This window comes from Papaver somniferum, chromosome 9, assembly GCF_003573695.1.
Source record: "Papaver somniferum cultivar HN1 chromosome 9, ASM357369v1, whole genome shotgun sequence".
In the NCBI taxonomy this organism is placed as follows: Eukaryota; Viridiplantae; Streptophyta; class Magnoliopsida; order Ranunculales; family Papaveraceae; genus Papaver; species Papaver somniferum.
In genome coordinates this window covers 195270179-195287125 of record NC_039366.1, presented here as the reverse complement: position 1 = coordinate 195287125, position 16947 = coordinate 195270179, and positions in this window count along the sequence as shown.

Sequence of the window (16947 nt, the reverse complement as noted above, 5' to 3'; positions counted from 1 at the left end):
TATTCGGCAGATAATCATCAAATCTTTCTCCCGAATACTGTCGATGTTCTTGAAAAATGAAGAACACGACTACATTCGGAAGTAAATGAGCATGCATATCGTCCGAATCTGGATAAATAACCGAAAACCCTAGAATTTTTTTTTCTCGATTCGACGAATTAAAGCGAAATAAACCCCAAAAATGATAGATTCTTACCTAATTGGGGCCATTTGAAGTTGACGAAGTGTTTGAGTCTCGGAATCGCCACCACCGACTACATTGTCGGGTACTTGTTCTTCGCGTTCTTCTTCATTTGCAGCAAGAATTTCTTTATTTCTTGCTAAAATTCCAATGTTTGGATCGATACCTCGAGCAACATTTTTGGTTCTAGGTCTATGGGTTTCATTTCTCTTATCCATTGTTTTATAATCGAATCGACGATGTTTTGATTTTACGATTCGCGGCGATGTTTCGGTTGAACGAGGAAATTTTTTTTTTTCTTCTACAATCGGAAGATAATATGAAACTGGAAGAAGAAGAGTTGGAATGAGTAGAATTGTTTTTGATTTGGTTTTTATACAGTTTTACCAGAAGGGCATTTATGTAACTTCAATATCATATAGGGTACCCCTTAACTATAGTCTTTGGCTGGGTATAAATTGATGGCTCCTAAATCCTTTGGGGTGGCCCCTAAAAACGCCAGGTTATTTATAGGGTGTTTTTTTTTTCCTTTGCTAGAAAAATACTAGAAAGGAAAACAACTAAGCTAAAGAAATATTGCTCTCCTTATCACAGATAGCAACAATACAAGAAGGGGGAAGAAGATAACCACCATTCACTTATGGTGTTTAAAAGAAAAATTAGCTAGAGAATGAGCAGCTTCATTAGCATCTCCGGATAAAACTAAAAACACACATCTGAATCTCGACTTTAAGGCTTTAATATGGAGAATAGTAGATATGAGTCTATAAGGGGTAGGTGTCACCTCATTAAGCATATTTTTCACTTTTTAGGTATCACTTTAAATTATAAAAATGTTCCAATATTTCTTTTTAGCCAACTCCAGAGCAAGGATGAGAAATCCTGCAGTGAATCATGTTAAAACTAGTAGAAGTAACTGCAAAAACGGGGTACAACAACCACACCCAACAATTTGATTAGCAATCTGTATGGACAAACTCCAATATACTTTCTAGTGAATCAACTAGACAGTCAGACTCAATTTAGATAAAAAGTATATCAAAGAGTTTATATCTCAATCTCTCGATTTGATCTTTACTCAAGCAAATAGAAATCTGCGAGTCTTTATAAAAGAGAGATAACTTGGATGGTACCAAAGACCAATATCCAAGTGTCAATCAATTTAAATCAACAACCAAAAGGTCGGATATTCTAATTGATTGAACAACGCACAACCTGTGATATTTCAATTATATAACAAAATATAATGCGGAAAAGAAATAACACAGACACCATAATTTCGTTAACGAGGAAACCGCAAATGCAGAAAACCCCGGGACCTAGTCCAGATTGAACACACACTGTATTAAGCTGCTACAGACACTAGCCTACTCCAAATTAACTTCGGTCTGGACTGTAGTTGAACCCCAATCAATCTCACACTGATCCAAGGTACAGTTGTGCTCCTACGCCTCTGATCCCAGCAGGATGCTACATACTTGATTCCCTTAGATGATCTCACCCACAACTAAGAGTTCCTACGACCCAAAGTCGAAGACTTTAATAAAAAAATCTGTATCACACATAAAAGTCTATGGTAATAGATAAATTTGTCTCCCACGAATATACCTACGAGTTTTATTCCGTCTTTTGATATATCAAGGTGAACAGGAACCAATCAATAAACCGGTCTTATATTCCCGAAGAATAGCCTAGTATTATTGATCGCCTCATAATAATCTTAATCGATGCAGCGAAAAAACATATTTTGGAATCACAAATGATGAGACAAAGTGTTTGTGATTACTTTTCTATCTTGCCTATCGGAGATATAAATCTCGAGCCAATTATTACAATCGTACTCGTAACGATAGAAGATGCAAGATCAGATCACACAACTACAAGAAAAGTAATATCGGTCTGGCTTCACAATCCCAATGAAGTCTTTAAGTCCTTAACCTGGTTTAGAAGAAGAAACCAAAGGTTAAAGGATAATCGACTCTAGCTATGCAACTAGTATCACACGTAAGGTGTGGGGATTAGGTTTCCCAGTTGCTAGAGTTCTCCCTTATATAGTTTTCAAATCAGGGTTTGCAATCAATGTTAGCTTGGTAACAAAGCATTCAATATTCACCGTTAGATGAAAACCAGATTAGATTCAAGCTAATATTTCTCAACCGTTGGATCGAAAACTTAGCTTGTTACACACAAATGAAATGTCCAATTTGGGGTTTACGAACTGTTCCCAAACATTAACATTTGTTGGTTCAACAATAGTTAACCAAATGGTTAGCCATATGATCACTTTCATATCAACCATATTCTTCTTCACCATAACTAGTTCAAATGACTCAAATGAACTAGTTAGAGAGTTATTCAATTGCTTAGATCTTATGTAACTACACAAGACACATTCGAAGCAAAAACGGTTTGATTCACTCGAATCAGTTCATGAACTTTATAGCCTCGGTTTGCAAAAGCATACCTTAGTTTAAATAAACATGAGTTCAAGAACAACCGGTTTTAGATATAACCTGCTCAAGTTCGTGGACTGGGTTCGCGGACTTAAGCTCATGGAAAGAGTTCACAAACTCCAGCAGAAATTCTCGGGTCGAGAACTTCCGCCAGTTCGCGGACTGAGTTCGCGGACTTGGCTCACGCCACTTCCATTTTTCTTGATCAACAAAGTTCGCAAACTTTGGTTCAAGGAATAAGGACTTATACATATATTTGTTTCCACAACAATGCTTATATCCTACCAATGGTTATGTAATCTAAACACTCATTTCAATCATTGAAACATTCTCAGAGGACGGATATAGCCGTTATTCACAGAGCAATTTTCAAAGTGATTGAAACATAACATGACTTTCGTCACTAGGTAAATATGAATTAGGCTAAAGCGAAAGCTTACCAACACATATTTCGAGAAATAGATAGGCGAGATAAACTCGGCTCGAAATAGCAAATGTGCATAATGAAAGTCTATATATCAAAACGATTTTTGTCTCAAGAGTAGAAGATAGAATAGATAGACTTTTGAGTGACAGATAAGTTCAAGTCTCCACATACCTTTTAGTCGATGAAGATCCACCAGTTCCTTGAGTAGTCCTTCGTCTTGTATGATGATTTCCATGGAGTTCTTGAGCTCAACTACACTTTCTATCCTAGTCCGAGACCTTTAGCTATGTAGGCTAGAAATCAAGACCTATAGTTTTGATCACTAACATTGACAAACATGCTTGAGATAGCAACGCATGCGAGTTCGACCGAGCAATGCTCTAACAGTAACCTCAACATTAATATGCTCATGCCAGAAAAGAGCAACACCACCCTTATTACCAACACTAGGAACATAAATAAAATTCTTGTAGCCTAGAGTTTAAACATTCTTTCAACTTTATTAACATAAAATTTATTTCGTGTGAAAAAGTAATTGAGGGATTACAAGCCCTGAGGAAAGCTTTTAAATAACAGACTGTCGATGTATTCCCAACCTTCGATAGTTTCAAGAGAAAAGTAACATTGCACTTGTTGCTGATTTTGTGCAACCAGCTGTTTCAAGGTAAAACAATGTACTACAAAAGTACTTAGATTCAAGAAATCAAAATCGTACAGTACAAGCCTATACCAAAAAAATGGTCGTTCACGTTCTACTTCGGTCACAGAAAAAGGAGACGGCGTTGGTTTCAAAGGAGGGAAGCAGAGAAAATATTGAGAGACTATTGTGGGCTTTGGTCATTACATAAACTGTGTGATTTTGAGATGCTATTGAACTCTTACTTTCTCATGTACATACATTGATTTGGTTAGTACGCAAACTGTGCATTTTTAAGATGTTCAGGGATACTTTTTTTAACTAAGTACACAAACTGAATTTCCTAGTTTGCGAACTTTGTAACTTTAAGAGGTTCGTGAACTCCGAGACGACTATTTTGTTCACGAACTGATTTTTTTAGGGTAATCGAACTCCAATATTGCTTGATGATTTATGGACGACTTAACCATTATTTTTTGGATAGGCATTTATACACATGGCTTATATTGATAAGTACGCGGGTGCACATTCTTCTTTGTAACTCAAGGAAAACTTCTCACATGCTTACTTTAAGAGCATCGCTCGATCAAACTCACAAGTTTTGGCATCTCAATCTTGCTGTCAAATTTAGTTTATCAAACTATATCTTGATTTATTAGTATATTAAAGCCAGTTTCGCACTAAGAATAAATCATGGTAGTTGAGTACCAAAATTTGATCGACGATATATCATTTGGTGTTTCTCTCCAAGAACCGAATTTGATTGATTGTGAACTAAGATTGATTATCTTTGATAGCCCTCATATCTTAGTTGATTTAAACCGATACAAAGGAGTTTACATTAATTAAACGGAAGAACCTTTGTATCTGAACTTATTTATGATTAACTTGTTGATCTGGGATATTTATAGAGCGCTTACTGTAGCAGATTAGTCCTTTACTGTTCCAGAATACGATACAAGGTTGGTCACTCATTGAGAAAGATTGTGATTCCATAGTTTCTTTAGATATGATGCGAAACTGGTATCCAGTTTTCTTCGAGTCTAATTAGAAGTGATAGTTAAGCTAGTGGTATATTTATACTGTTGTTGTCTATTAACTTCTCTGTTTTTACTTTTCTTTGTGCGTTAGTCGGTATTTGGTACTTAGGTTTTGTCAAAAATTATCCTTTGGTCTAACATTTGTCCAGCTTTGCGTTTAGTACTTGGAATTAGCGTTGACCTTTGTTGACTAGGTTAAACATAGACTTCTGTTAATAATTTAATTTAAACTTGGTGGTGGTATTCGGCCAATTGAACTGGGTACTATATGGAGGTGGTTAGTATCTAAGGTTGCTGCTTCAGTTGTAAGTAAAGACATGTCAACTTATTTAAGTGATTTCCAATTTGGTGTTGGAGTGTCATGTGGTGGGGAGTCTATTTTACACTATGTTAATCGCATATTAGATGAGAAACGTAATCTGAATACCATGTCTATGCTTTTAGTTAACTTCAGAAATGCTTTTAATATAGTTGATAGATCATCCATGTTACGAGCAGTGAGAAATAAATGCCCCGGTATTTCTAGATGGGTTGAGTTTTGTTATGCTTACCCTGCAAGATTGTATTATGGTTCCTCTACATTGTCTTCGGCGCAAGGTATACAACAAGGAGATCCTTTGGGTCCTCTTCTTTTCTCTCTGACTTTACATCCCATTGCGCTGAAAATTTCTCGGCAGTGCAAACTTGACTTGCAGGCCTGGTATTTGGATGATGGTACCATCATAGGTGATACACTGAAGGTTTCTCAGAATTTTCATATCATCAAGACCGAAGGAGCTGTTATTGGGCTGTCTTAACATTCAGAAAACCGAACTCTTTTGGCCTTCTATTGATGTAAGGAGTACGCAGGTTGGTATTTTTCCCACTGACATAGGTAGACCATCTGTGGGTGTTAAACTTCTTGGTGGTCATGTGAGTTTGGATGTTTCTTTTTGCAGTCAGCTTGTTCTTGACAGAGTGCATAAGTCAACGCAGTTAATGGATGCAGTCCATAGGTTGAATGATTCACACGGAGTGAGTTGTTGCTGCTTCGCAACTGCGCATGTGTTTCTAAACTGTATTTTACTTTGCGCACTACCGCTCCTTGTTATGTGAAAAATGCTCAGGTTGTGTTTGATAAATACCTTTCAAATTTTATGAGAAAATTGGTGACTGGTGATGGTCCAGGATATGGCTTGTTACAACATAGGGTTGCTTCCTTACCCTTTAGGGATGGTGGTTTAGGCATCTATTCCATGCTCGATACCATGGAGTATTGTTACTTGGCATCTTGTTCTCAGACTTTGCAACTACAGGAGACGATCCTACAAGGTGCGTGCATTCCAGTTAAAGGCTTAGCATATCAAAATGCTTTTGACAATTTCTTTCAGGTTAGTGGTATTTTTTCGTCTCAGCTTTACAATCTTGTTACTTCCCCCCACCCAATGCATACTTTGGCAGCTCAATATTTTGCAGTTGTGACTAAGGACATGCCCTCTCGCTTTGGTATGTCAAGAAGAGACTTAGCACTTTGGCAGTGTAACAAAACTAAACATGCACAAGATTTTCTTCTTTTTATTCATGGATGGTTTAGGACAGAAAATTTGGCCACGTCAGTTAAGTGTTTTGCTTATCTACAGACTTGGCATCCCCTTGTTTGCTTCCAACAGTTCTTGCTTCTGCTGTAATAGAGACATGGATGTTTACGGTGATCACGCGCTTCATTGTGCTAGTGAGGTTGGTATTAAGTTTCGACATGATATTGTTAGAGATACTTTTGTGGATATTTGTTATCGTGGTAGTGTACCTTCTAAAGTTGAAACAACGTTGGGGTTCCTTTCTCATGATGGTGGTGATGCTAGACCGGAAGATATCTTGGTTTACAATTGGGAAGAGGGTCGTGATACTTGTTTTGATGTGACCGGGGTTTCTCCTTTTGCGGGAGGTGGTGTGCAAGCTTTTACACCGGGACTTATCTTTGCTAAAGCTATCGAGCGCAAGCGGGTTAAATATCTTGATGTATGTAGTGTTAATGGTTATAGTTTTGGTACCCTAGATTTTACTACTTTGGGTGAACTTGGTATTGAAACTATCGAGTTTTTGAAAATGTTGAAAAACTATATAGCTAGGCATGATGCAAATGTAAAAGTTGGTAATTTTGTTTTTGTTAGAATGGGTTTAGCTATTCAAAAAGGTGTTGGAGCCCAACTTGTTGCTAGGCTTCCAACTAGTTTCTTGTAATTTTTTTTTCTTTTTCTCTTGTAAATAATTTTCAGTTATTCTTAATATATATATATATATTATACAAATTTGTTATAATAGCCTCCCCTTTTTTAAATTTACATAACCCCCTTCACTTTCAAATGACCAAATTAACCAGTGAATGGATCAACAATCCCACTACTACAACCACATTCAGGCGCAACCGGTGAAGGCACGAAAGACATGTATTCGACCAATTTTAAGTTCATCAAAGAACTCAATGAAAAATCAACGATCAATTTACAACACTCTTTACTACTAACCACTTTTACAAACACTTGATATGCGTGAATCTGTTAATGGAGAAATAACTCTACTGTTGATTTCTAATATCTTATATTTTCTTTCCTGCATTTCATTTCACATTTGGGATAAACCCATTCTCAAAAAACTATATAAATACTTAAGAATTTCTTCTCAAATCAATGGCAACAAACATCTTCTTCCTACGGTAATAAGTTCCGTTATTCACCTAGTTTCTCTCTTTAAAACTCTTACCTAGACATTTAGAAATTCAAATCAAGCTATAACCCAACTCATGCAACTCAACTTCCGTTTCTAACCCATATTTCGTCCATCCAACAGATTCTCAATCACCCATGAATCTACTCCATTTATCCCCGTTAATCGTAGCATTAACTCAACTTCTTCACTTTTTTCGGTTTGGAAACTTTGTCTGAATACAAACTCGAGCTAGAAATCCGTGTTCTTGCTAGACTACATATTCCGACCCATTCGAGAGTGACCCACAGATTCATGGTGGCTAACCGGCGGCAAGGAATAATAACAACAAACAAACTTCATTATACTCACTGCTTGCATTGACAGAGATATTTCTTGTTCTTTCTCAATTTTAAAATAGAAAATGAGGAAAATGAAGTGGTTTCAGTAGTAAGTCAGATTTGCGCCATGTTCTTCGTCATCTATCCGGGTATGCAGCAAAGACGGAAGAAGAAGAAGAGTATATAATTAGGGTTCATTAATGTTTGATCTGGACCGTAGGATAAATGGTGTTAGATAATTTCACGATTGAAACCACCAAGCGTTGGTATGTCAAGGTTGGTTGTCATATTTTAGTATCAAAACTCAATTAGAGTATCTTGATTTAAATTATTATAGTCAACTTCGTTTCGGTTAGATTAGAAAGTCTAGGAATGTTGAGACATACAAGTATTACTCCGAAGACCTGAAGAACGCGAACACGTATAGACTACAACGAAGACATCATCCTCCCACTTGAGGTTAGTAATACTGACTTGACTTATTTCCATTCACATTGTTTCTTTGAAGTCGTTTAAGATTAAAAACATAATATGCGAAGTTAAATATGATACTCTAGTATTAGACTTGGTCATATTATTATGACCAATGTGTCAAGGAAGTATATTGAATTACGAAGTATAACGTTTATCTTTTGAACTTCGTAAATGCAACATCGGCATAATTTATGTAACTTGTTACTTGATTGTGTATTGAATATAGGTATGATTTCATCCTAGGAAATTAACATTGGTTTAAGGAATTAGATATACGAACTGGTTTCGTAATCGAAAGGAAATATATATGTGGTTTGGTCTGGTTTTCTTTGAAGATCTATTGGATAACCAATTGGTACCTAATGAGAGAATTAAGGTAGAACTGATCTTAACTTACGTTAAGAGTCAAGGTAGCACCGATCCCCACCTATTATGGAATACATGGTACAACCGATCCTAGATTTTATTGGGAGTTAAGGTAGAATCGATCCTTACCTATAGTGGGAGTCAAGGTAGAACCGATCCTAGCTTTTGTTGGGAGTCAAAGTAGAATTGATCCTAGATTTTATTGGGATTCAAGGTAGAATCGGTCCCTACCTATATTCCAAGTCATGGTAGAACCTATCCCAAGAGCCAAACCGATTTCCAATATTCACATATACTTTAGGGTTTCTGTGAGTTTGAATTAGAGTTTGATGTCAGAGCATTGATCTGTCGAACTCACGGGTGTTGATATCTCAAGCTTATTGTCAAATTTAGTTGATCAAAACTATATCTTGTTTTCTAGTCTACATTTATTCAAGTCTCGGATTAGGATAAAAGTGTGTAGTTGAATACCAGACATCACTGCGTTCTACTGTTTGAAGGCGAAGATCAACCGAAGCTTTTGGAGAACTTCATTAGCAAAAGGTAAGTAAAGGCTGAACCACCTATTACTCAAGTTTTCACCATTCTATCTATGAGACAATGTCGCATGACTAAATTGGAATTTACATGCACAATAGAAATTTTGGATCAATTTTATCTTGTTAATTATTCTCGAAATAGGTTGACTAAGCTTAAGAACATTTGTTCATAATTGATGAATTTGGTTAAGAATAATTTATTTTTATGATCTAAATCGTGATTCAAGTTAATTATTTGAAAATAGCCTGGAACAGTGATATGTGTCATTGATGTTATTCAGGAATGTTTCAAATTGATTATTAGAGAGATATAGAACTATTGTAAATCTGGATACAGAATACACATACCAGCTTACATATTGACACAAATGTTATAGGTCCGGAGTCCTATGGACTCTTAAACTCGTTTTGTCTTAAGGGTATACAAACCCGGTACATGTACCATGACAAAATAACTCAGGAACTGGAAGTAAGTACACGTACTTACCATGTCGAATATTTTCAGATGCATCATAATTATTTCGATGAGATAATTAACGACTCTCTAAAAAACACATGTAGACATACTTGATCATATCATAACCTATGGTTGTGATTCAAGATTAAAGTCTTAAGTGTTATATGAAAATGGTTATGCTTATAGTTCGTTTGGCTAGTTTTGACTAACTTTTCATGAAGAAGTCATTGTATACGGTTCGGTTAAGGTTCATCCTAACCAGAGTGTATATTCTGTTTTGTTAATCTGAAGTCGAGTTTTCATCTAACGGTGAATACTGATTGCTTGATTCCAAAGCTACCTTCGCTTAAATCTAAATCAACCTTGATTTTGAAAGTATATATAAGGAGAACCTCAATCAACTAGAATCTTCGAATCCCCAACAATATTCTTGTGTCATAGTTGTAAACTAGAGTCGTCACCTCCTTTAAACCTTTTTACGTTTAGCGACTAAAAAGACTTTGCTTAAGGATTCGTGAAGCTAGGTCGGACTATATTTATCTTGATAGTTCGTGTACACATACCAAGTATGCAAACCCAAAAATTTCTATTGACTCGTGAACTCAGGATGGTACACATACCTAGTCTGCATACCGAAAAAGTTATATGGACTCTTAAAATTGTTTTGTCTTAAGGGTATACAAACCCGGTACATGTACCATGACAAAATAACTTAGGAACTGGAAGAAAGTACACGTACTTACCCTGTCGAATACTTTCAGATGCATCAGAATAATTTCGATGCGATAATCGGCATTTGAACGACTCTTTAAAAAACACATCTAGACATACTTGATCACATTATAACCTATGGTTGTGACTCAAGATTAAAGTCTTAAGTGTTCTATTAAAATGGTTAAGCGTATAGCTCGTCTGGATAGTTTTGGCTAACCTTTCATGAACAATTCATTGTATACGGTTCGGTTACGGTTCATCCTAACCAGAGTGTATATTCTGTTATGTTAATCTCAAGTCGAGTTTTCACCTAACGGTGAATATTTATTGCTTGATTCCAAAGCTACCTTAGCTTAAATCTAAAGCGACCTTGATCTTGAAAGTATATATAAGGAGAACTTCAATCAACTGGGATCTTTGAATCCCCGACACTATTCTTGTGTGTCCTAGTTGTAAACTAGAGTCGTCCCATCCTTTAAACCTTTTTACGTTTAGCGACTAAAAAGACTTCGCTTACAGATTCGTGAAGCTAGGTCGGACTATCTTTATCTTGATAGATCGTGTACACATACCAAATATGCAAACCTAAAAGGTTTTGTTGACTCGTGAACTCAGGATAGTACACATACCTAGTATGCATATCGAAAAAGTTATGTGGACTCCTAAACTCGTTTTGTCTTAAGGGTATACAAACTCGGTACATGTACCATGACAAAATAACTCAGGAATTGGAAGTAAGTACACGTACTTACCCTGTAGAATACTTTCAGATACATTAGAATTATTTCGATGAGATAATTAACGACTCGCTAAAAAACACATCTAGACATACTTGACATTATAACCTGTGGTTGTAACTAAAGATTAAAGTCTTAAGTGTTATATGAAAATGCTTAAGCTTATAGTTCGTCTGGCTAATTTCGGCTAACCTTTCATGAACAATTAATTGTATACGGTTCGGTTACGGTAGAGTACATATTATGTTATGTTAATCTCAAGTCGAGTTTTCATTTAACAAGGAATAGTGATTGCTTGATTCCAAATCTACCTTAGCTTAAATCTAAAGCAACCTTGATCTTGAAAGTATATATAAGGAGAACCTCAATCAACTGGGATATTTGAAACCCCGACACTATTCTTGTGTGTCCTAGTTGTAAACTAGAGTCGTCCTCTCCTTTAAAACTTTTTAGGTTTAGCGACTAAAAAGACTTTGCTTAGGGATTCGTGAAGCTAGGTCGGACTATCTTTATCTTGATAGTTCGACTACACATACCAAGTATGCAAACCCAAAAAGTCTTGTTGACTCGTGAACTCAGAATGGTACACATACCTAGTATGCATACCGAAAAAGTTTTGTGGACTCTTAAACTCGTTTTGTCTTAAGGGTATACAAACCCAGTACATGTACCATGACAAAATAATTCAGGAACTGAAAGTAAGTACACGTACTTACCCTGTTGAATATTTTCAGATGCATTAGAATTATTTCGATGAGATAATTAATGACTCTCTAAAAAACACATCTAGATATACTTGATCACATTATAACCTATGGTTGTGACTCAAGATTAAAGTCTTAGGTTTTATATGAAAATGGTTAAGCTTATGGTTCGTCTCGCTAGTTTAGGCTAATCTTTCATGAACAAGTCATTATATACGGTTCGACTATGGTTCATCCTAACCAGAGTGTATATTCTGTTATGTTAATCTCAAGTCGAGTTTTCATCTAACAGTGAATACTGATTGCTTGATTCCAAAGCTACCTTAGCTTAAATCTAAAGCAACCTTGATCTTGAAAGTATATATAAGGAGAACCTCAATCAACTAGGATCTTCGAATCCCTGGCACTATTGTTGTGTGTCCTAGTTGTAAACTAGAGTCGTCCTCTCCTTTAAAACTTTTTAGGTTTAGCGACTAAAAAGATTTTGCTTAGGGATTCGTGAAGGTAGGTCGGACTATCTTTATCTTTATAGTTCGTGTACACATACCAAGTATGCAAACCCAAAAAGTTCTGTTGACTTGTGAACTCAGGATGGTACACATGCCTAGTATGCATACCGAAAAAGCTCCGTGGACTCTTAAACTCGTTTTGACTTAAAGGTATACAAACCCGGTACATGTACCATGACAAAATAACTCAGGAACTGGAAGTAAGTACACATACTTACCCTGTCGAATACTTTCAGATGCATCAGAATTATTTCGATGAGATAATCGGCATTTGAACGACTCTTCAAAAAACACATCTAGACATACTTGATCACATTATAACCTATGGTTGTGACTCAAGATTAAAGTCTTAAGTGTTATATTAAAATGGTTAAGCTTATAGCTCGTCTGGCTAGTTTCGGCTAACCTTTCATGAACAAGTTATTGTATATGGTTCGGTTACGGTTCATCCTAACCAGAGTATATATTCTGTTATGTTAATCTCAAGTCGAGTTTTCATCTAACGCTGAATATTGATTGCTTGATTCCAAAGCTATCTTAGCTTAAATCTAAAGCAACCTTGATCTTGAAAGTATATATAAGGAGAACTTCAATCAACTGGGATCTTTGAATCCCCGACACTGTTCTTGTGTGTCCTAGTTATAAACTAGAGTCTTCACCTCCTTTAAACCTTTTTACGTTTAGCGACTAAAAAGACTTCGCTTAGGGATTCGTGAAGTTAGGTCGGACTATCTTTATCTTGATAGTTCGTGTACACATACCAAGTATGCAAACCCAAAAAGTTTTGTTGACTCGTGAACTCAGGATGGTACACATACCTAGTATGCATACCGGAAAAGTTATGTGGACTCCTAAACTCGTTTTGTCTTAAGGGTATACAAACCCGGTACATGTACCATGACAAAATAACTCAGGAATTGGAAGTAAGTACACATACTTACCTTGTCTAATATTTTCAGATGCATCAGAATTATTTCGATGAGATAATCGACATTTGAACGACTCTTTAAAAAACACATCCAGACATACTTGATTACATTATAACCTATGGTTGTGACTCAAGATTAAAGTCTTAAGTGTTATATGAAAATGGTTAAGCTTATAGTTCGTTTGGCTAGTTTCGGCTAACCTTTCATGAACAAGTCATTGTATACGGTTCGGTCATGGTTTATCCTAACCAGAGTGTATATTATGTTATGTTAATCTCAAGTCGAGTTTTCATCTAACATGAATATTGGTTGCTTGATTCCAAAGCTACCTTATCTTAAATCTAAAGCAACTTTGATCTTGTAAGTCTATATAAGGAGAACCTCAATCAACTGGGATCCTTGAATCCCCGACATTAATCTTGTGTGTCCTCGTTGTAAACTAGAGTCGTCCTCTCCTTTAAACCTTTTTAGGTTTAGCGACTAAAAAGAATTCTCTTAGGGATTCTTGAAGTTAGGTCGAAATATCTTTATCTTGATAGTTCGTGTATCCTGATCTTGCTATTGATGGTTGAGTCTCACTCCGATCAGGTGAGATAGATAGAAATCACAAAGTTTATTCGTCTTAGACTTTGTGATCGGATTAGGAATTACTTGTGAGGTGAATAATAATCTAGGATGCTATTAGGGAGTCGTAAGTACCATATTTTGAGGTTTGCTAGAATTTGTCTAGTGCAGACGATTTCCTATCTCACCTTGATCTTTGATCAAAACAGAGTCACATATATGCTTATCTGTGGGAGGCAGATTGGTTTAAAATCTTCAGTTGAGTTCAAAACAAAATAAACTCTTAAGTTGTAAAGGACGTCTGCTAAGGGAATCAATTGCACATAGTTTTGCGAGATTCAAGAGGCGTAAGGAGCGTGACTGTAACTGATTTATTGTGACGGTGGATTCGATCTCAACTACATTCCAGTCCGAAGTTTTGATAGTAGTCTAGAGTCTGTAGCGGCTTAATACAATTTGGTTTCCAAATCTGGACAAGGTCCCATTTTTTTTTTTTGCATTTGCAGTTTCCTCGTTAACAAAATTTCTGGTGTCCGTGTTATTTCTTTTTCCGCATTATATTGGTTATCTTTATAATTACAATATAACAGGTTATACGTAAATCAATTAAAGTAGATACGTCCATCGTAATTGTTAGATGCGACTTGATTGACCTTGGATATTGATCTTTGGAATCGTCCAAGAACTCTCGTGGTATAATCATGTTCACAGACTTATCTCCGTTTACATATTGATTGTGAGAGAAAGAGATATAAACTCTTCATATAATTCCTGATTGAGATTCATTAAGTTACCTAAGAAAAAGTTGATGGTGTATTTTGGTACCCCCGCATTTTCATTTGCTAGATATAATAGTTCAAGACGTTGACATAATTTGAACATGTGCATAATTCTTATCATTGATTGTTCATAGATATTCTTTGATACCCAAGGTGACCCCAAACCGAAATATTGGAGAATCTTTTAATTAAGTTTTCGAATTTATCTGTTTTAATTTTCCAGCAATTAAAACATATCTCTAGAAAAACTATATTAGTCAAGTGCTACACTAATATTAGATATTTTCTAAGAGAGATTCCTGAATTACATGTTAGATATTAATTGGAAATATGAAAACCAAAATCAGGTAGTACTTCATTGCATATCTCGAGAATCTTTCGGTTTTGGAATTTCATTGTTGTCCAAACATCCTTGGTCTATAAAATGAAGTTTGTTCTTCTTGCAAACTTTCCTTAGCCAGGAAAACTTTATCTTTGTTGTTTCTGGTGGAGCCGACTAATAGTATTACTTGTAATACTATTCTGAAGAGGAGAATAACCTAATTAGGCGAAATATCTTACGTCCGCTCGTTTAAAGACTTCTATGGATCAAGAAGCTCTAGAAAGTACCGTTGGTGGGAAACTAAATAATTGCATTGTTATTTTAGTTTTCGGTTATTGATTTGATAGACTAACAGTTGTTGAACCTTTGATTGCACCTAGTTTGATTATTCTTGAGAACATTCTATTCTGATATAAGGTCACTCAAACTAGATCAAAGGATCGACGGAATCTTCATAACTGTTTTTAGATCTGAAGACAACTTGTGATCATCCATTGTTAACAAACTCCATTCTATGCGTGATCGATCATAAGTGGAATCAAGTTTTGTGTGCAGGTACAATTGAAGATAATTGAAGATTTGAAGACAAGAAGATTTTTCTTATTTGTTTCGTATCCTGTGATATGTGTGCAAATTCTTGATCGGCTGGGATCCGACTAAGATCTTATTTATCTTTGATAGATTTGGTTAACTAGTCATGTAGATCTGGCAACCATCATTTGGTGGTATTCTTCAATATCCGAATCTGATAGCTTGTGAATCTAGATCTGATTATTTCAGATTAATCTAAACCCGATAAACGAGTTTATTTGTTAAATCAAAAGGAGTTGAGTACTGAAGACTTTACATCGGTAAAACAACTCAAGATAGTGGTTTCTATCTTGGGATTCACGTGCGTTGTCCAGGAGGTTATAGGCGCAGAAATACTGAGGGAACTAAGTAACTAGGGGTAGATTACTTGGTCTCAACTATACAAGTTGGATTTATTCTTTGTATAGCGGCTTAATTATGAGAGTATACAAAACTGGACTAGGATTTTTCTTGCATTTGCGGTTTCCCCGTTAACAAAATCTTGTTGTGTGATTTACTTTTACTTTCCGCAATTATAATTGTTTTATTATAATTAAAAGTACGTACCCTAGTAAGTTAATCCAAGGCACTTGATATTAATCCTATAGTAAATCGCTTTTATACCATAACTAGTATCAAGTGTTTACCTTGTTGTTGTATTGTCTCGACTTTATCCATAGACGATCACACAAGGTATCAGATTTATAGGTTGATATCGAAAAGATTATGGTGAACTTGGGAACCCTCATCATTTCAAATGGTTTCGTCGAATCCGTTGGATTATAGGCCCACCTTGGAGGTACATTTGTAATCTCAATATAATTTTTTCACTAAAAGTTAAAGTTTGGTCAAAAATAGTCGATGCCACTTCCAGGTACCAAACACAAAGCTGGACAAATATTAGACCAAAAATTAACTTTGGACAAAGCATAAGTATCAAACACAAAATAACCCTTTCTTTGCTCTGCACTTATTATGTGGGCGTACACTAAGTTCTTCGTTTCTTTTTCACTTTCTTTTCTTGTTTGGACAGGGTGGTATAAACTTTTTATACTTTTTATACCGTCTCTTTTCGATGAATCAATTTTTATTTTACCGATAAAAAAAATTGCTAACATAAAGAATAAGTTTAATTGAACATAGCATAAAGAATAAGTTTCACAGAATACCATTGTGCTATTTATTATAATTATATTCACAACAACTTTGCCAACTACCGTCAAATAAACCTTTTTCTTTTTGATCAGCAAAGATAATGATACTAATCAAGAAGGAAAACCTTACAAAAGCTGCAGAGCCCTGAAGGTACAAGAGGGTAAATGATCCAAATAAACCTGAACATATGAAAATGAATGAAATAATAAAACCTACTGCTGCTAATAACATGCCGCTCCCATGTCATTTTTGGGCTCATAGGAAGTCCAATCGAAATGGGAAATGATACATGCACCGAAGTTTCCCACTTCGATTTGTACCGAGAGGGGATAGACCGTAGAGATCCAGCGTTATTTGCATCAAGATT